Source organism: Bubalus kerabau, chromosome X, assembly GCF_029407905.1.
Source record: "Bubalus kerabau isolate K-KA32 ecotype Philippines breed swamp buffalo chromosome X, PCC_UOA_SB_1v2, whole genome shotgun sequence".
Lineage (NCBI taxonomy): Eukaryota > Metazoa > Chordata > Mammalia > Artiodactyla > Bovidae > Bubalus > Bubalus kerabau.
In genome coordinates, this window is record NC_073647.1 from 95871340 (window position 1) to 95876427 (window position 5088).

General features: G+C 42.4%; 1 pseudogene; it reads right to left on the minus strand.

Annotated features, from left to right (window-relative positions):
* Positions 1–278: 278 nt before the first annotated feature.
* On the minus strand, positions 279–830 carry LOC129639050 (60S ribosomal protein L17-like; annotated as a pseudogene).
* Positions 831–5088: the final 4258 nt, after the last annotated feature.

The following is a 5088-nucleotide window of genomic DNA, read 5'->3' on the forward strand; positions in this document are numbered from 1 at the left end:
TTTGTTGGCAAAGTGATATCTTTGCTTTTTAATATGTGGTATAGTTTTGTCATAGCTTTTCTTCCAAGCAGCAAGCATCTTTTAATTTCATGGCTGCAGTCACCATCTGCAGTGACTTTGGAGCCCAAGAAAATAAAGTCTGTCACTGTTTCCATTGTTTTCCCTTCTATTTGCCATGAAGTGAGATGCCATGATCTTCGTTTTTTGAATGTTGAGTTTTAAGCTAGCTTTTTTTTTTTTTTTTTTTAACTTTTGTTTGCATTTATTTTTTGTGGGATTTATTCCTGGGCCATAAGTTTTTGTTTCTTCAGTTTCTTCTGGGATATCTTTTTCTTCTGTGCAACGTCTTCTGGTTTAGGAACAATCTGTTCTTTTTCAGTAAGAATCATCTAAATGTGGCAGGGAGAGCTCATGTAGGGGTTGATCCGACCGTGAGCTCTGTAAGTCCTGCGTTGCATCTTGGAGGCTGTGTTCACTTGGATGTGCTCAATGACCAGAGAATCTACATCTAAGCCCTTAAGTTCAGCATTACTCTCTGCATTTTTGAGCATGTGTAGTAAAAATTCAGCACTCTTTTTGGGCCACCGACCCTGCGTCCAGCCCCGCTGTTTGGCCTGTGCACACCTACCAACTCCACTGTTGTAACGACAGAATGGCACACATCGCTTCTTTAAAGTGACATCCTTCAGACACTTGGTGGCTTTTCAGATATGCATACTCTTTATGGCCGGGGCAATTTCACGATTGTTCTTAAAGTGAACACGAAGATTTGAACCTCTTGATTTGTGTGATTTTGTGGGGTTTTCTGGGTTGAGTGAATACTGCACCATTTTTAGAGGTCATCTTAGGCCACTCACCTGAAAAAAAAAAAAAAACTAAGCTAGCTTTTTCACCCTCCTCTGTCACACCATCAAGAAACTCTTTAGTTCCTTCTCACTTTCTGCCATTAAAGTGGTATCATCTGCATGTCTGAGGTTATTGATATTTCTCTTGGAAATCTTGATTCTAGCTTGTGATTCATCCAGCCTGACATTTCCCAGAATGTGCTCTGCATAGAAGTAAAACAGGTGACAATATACAACCTTGTTGTACTCCTTTCCCAATTTCAAACCAGCCAGTTGTTCCATGTAAGGTTCTGTTGCTTTTTGACCCACATACAGGTTTCTCATGAGGTAGATAAGGTGGTCTGATATTCCTATCTCTTTAAGAACTTTCCACAATTTGTTGTGATCCACACAGTCAAAGGCTCTAACATAGTCAATGAAGCAAAAGTAGATGTTTTTCTGGAATTCCCTTGCTTTCTCTATGATCCAACAAATGTTGGCAATTTGATATCTGGTTCCTCTACCTCTCCAGCTAGTACATCTGGAAGTTCTTGGTTTACGTACTGCTGAAGCCTAGCTTGAAGGATTTTGAGTGTAACCTTCTTAGCATGCAAAATGAGTGCAATTGTCTGGTAGTTTAAACATTCCTTGGCACTGCCTTTCTTTGTGATTGAAATGAAAATTGACGTTTTCCAGTCCTGTGGCCACTGCTGAGTTTTCCAAATTTGCAGACATATTGAGTGCAGCATTTTAACAGCATCATCTTTTTGGATTTGAAATAGCTTAGCTGGAATTCCATCACCTCCATTAGCTTTGTTCATAGTACTGTTTCCTAAGGCCTGCTTGACTTCACACTCCATGATGTCTGGCTCTAGGTGAGTGATCACACCATCATAGTTATCTGGGTCATTAAGACCTTTTTTGTATAGTTCTGTGGATTCTTGCCATCTCTTTTTAATCTCTTCTGCTTCCATTAAATCCTTACAGTTTCTGTCCTTTATCATGCCCATCCTTGCATGAAATGTTCCCTTGCTATCTTCAATTTTCTTGAAGAGATTGCTAGTCTTTTATTGTTTTTCTCTGTTTCTTTGCATTATTCGCTTAAGAAGGCCTTCTTATCTCTTCTTGCTATTTATTCTCTGAAACTCTGCATTCAGTTGGGTATATCTTTCCCTTTTCCCCTTGTTTTCACGTCTCTTCTTTCTTCAGCTATTTGTAAAGTTTCCTCAGACAACCACTTTGCCTTCTTGCACTTTTTTTTCTTTGGGATGGTTTTGGTCACTGCCTCCTGTACAATGTTATGAAACTTTGTCCACAGTTCTTCAGGCACTCGGTCCACCAGATCTAATCCCTTGGATCGATTTGTCACTTCCACTGTCATTTAGGTCATACCTGAATGACCTAGTGCTTTCCCTACTTTCTTCAATTTAAGCCTGAATTTTGCAATAAGGAGCTCATGATACAAGCCACAGTCAGCTCCAGGTCTTGTTTTGCTGACTGTACAGAGCTTCTCCATCTTTGGCTTCAAAGAACATAATCAATCTGATTTTGATACTGACCATTTGGTGATGTCCATGTGTACAGTCGTCTTTTGTGCTGTTGGAACAAGATGTTTGCTATGACCAGTCTGTTTTTTTTGACAAAACTCTATTAGCCTTGGCCCTACTTCATTTTGTACTCCAAGGCCAGACTTGCTTGTTACTCTAGGTACCTCTTGACTTTCTACTTTTGCATTCCAATCCCCCATGATAGGTGGTACTGGTGGTCAAGAACACACCCACCAATGCCAGAGACAGGAGATACAGGGTTGATACCTGAGTTGGGAAGGTCCCCTAGAGAAGGAAATGGCAACCCACTCCAGTATTCTTATCTGGAAAACTCCATGGACAGAGGAGCCTAACAGGCTACAGTCCATGGGGCTGCAAAGAGTAGGACATGATTGAGTGAAGGACATGATTGAGTGACTAACACTTTCATGATGAAAAGGACATCTTTTTTTACTGTTAGTTTTAGAAGGTCTTGTATGTCTTCATAGAACCATTCAACTTCAGCTTCTTTGTCATTAGTGGTTGGGACATAGACTTGGATTACTGTGACGTTGAATGGTTTGCCTTGGAAATTAACCACGATCATTCTGTCATTTATGAGATTGCATCCAAGTACTTTGTGGCTCAGCTGGTAAAGAATCCGCCTGCAATGCGGGAAACCTGGGTTCGATCCCTGGGTTGGGAAGATCCCCTGGAGAAGGGAAAGGATACCCACTCCAGTTTTCTGGCCTGGAGAATTCCATGGACTGTATAGTCAGTCCATGGGGTAGCAAAGAGTCGGACACGACTGAGGTACTTTCACTTTGACCACATTTGGACTCTTTGTTGACTATGAGGGCCACTTCATTTTTCTAAGGGATTCTTGCCCACAGTAGTAGATGTAATGGTTATCTTAATTAAATTCTCCTATTACCATCCATTTTAGTTTACTGATTCTAAGATGTCGATGTTCAGACACTTGCCATCTCCTGCTTGGCCACTTCCAATTTACCTTGACTCATGGACCTAACATTCTAGCTTCCTATGCAAATATTGTTTTTTGCAGCATCAGACTTTACTTTCATCAGCAGACACATCCACAGTTGAGCATCACTTCTGCTTTGGCCCAACCATTTCCTTCTTTCTGGAGTTATTAGTAACTGTCTTCCACTCTTCCCCAGTAGCATATTGGACACCTCTGACCTGGGGGGCTCATCTTCTGGTGTCATATCTTTTTGTCTTTTCATACTGTCCAAGGGGTTCCCGGAGCAAGAATACTGGAGTGGTTTGCCATCCCCTCCTCCAGTGGACCACGTTTTATCAGAATGCTCCATCATGACCCTTCCATCTTGGGTGGCCCTGCATGGCATGGCTCATAGTTTCATTGAGTTATGCAAGCCCCTTTGCCATGACAAGGCTGTGATCCATGAAGGGGGCCTTCTCCTTAGCTAACTTCATACCAAAGAGTTCTCAAACTCTCATTTCAGTCGAGCCTTTTGCCTGAGCTCTAAACCTGTATATCCAGTTATCTATTGGCTCTCTCTTCCTTCTCCTCCTAGTATTTTACATGCCCCAAACAAGCTCTTAATTTCCCTGAGTCTCTTCCCATCAAACTATGAAACCAGAGCCCATTGTTTCTCAGGTTTATTGGTGATACTATTATCCACTAAGTCTCTCACAACAAAACCCAGGTGTAGTGTAGTTGTCTAGACTGCCCTCTGTCCCTCAAATCTTATCAATTCTACTTCCTAAATAGCTCTTCATTGTTTCTACTGCTCTCTGCTGCTACCACTTTCAATCTTTACATTTTGCCATAACTAATGATACAGCCTTCTAATTTGTTCCCTTGTCTATTGTCTTGCTCCTCAATGATTGCTTCACCCAGCACCCAGAGTGATTAGATCTTCAGTAAAGTTTTGTTGAATGAATGGAGGTCCAAATTCTCTCTCAAGTGATGCACAAAGCCTATTCCTACTTTCCAGCCTCATTTCTTCTCTTGCAAGTTAATTCTAGCTAGTGAGTGTAACGGAGAAGGCCACTCTGGTACTCTTGCCTGGAAAATCCCATGGACAGAGGAGCCTGGTAGGCTGCAGTCCATGGGGTTGCAAAGAGTCGGACACGACTGAGCGACTTCACTTTCACTTTTCACTTTCATCCATTGGAGAAGGAAATGGCAACCCACTCCAGTGTTCTTGCCTGGAGAATCCCAGGGACGGCGGAGCCTGGTGGGCTGCCGTCTATGGGATTGCACAGAGTCGGACACGACTGAAGCGACTCAGGAGCAGCAGCAGCAGCAGTGAGTGTAAGAACAACGATCTCATAACAGGGCTTCTGATTCTGAGCTTGAGCGCTCTTTCAACCATAGCCCAGCTGCTTCCCTTTCAGCCGTGGAAACCCTAAAAGACCTTCTACTTGGGAGCATATAGATACAGTCTCAACTGGAGACAAGAGGACAGGCAATATACCGCCCTTGTCACTTCCTCTGAGGAAATGCTATGATGTTAGACTCACAAAGGAAGGAAGGAGATAGATTCTGTTGAGGTGAAAAGCATGGAAGAATTCAGATCATAATTCTGCATTCATTAACTCACATTCATTTATTCAGCAGACACTTACTTTGTGCCAGCCTCTGAAGATATGATGTGGGTTCTCTTACCTTCAGGAACTGGACAGCAATGGGAAGTTTTTGACATAGTGGGAAGTGCAAGGGGATGAGCCATTGGAGCACGACCTTGGTA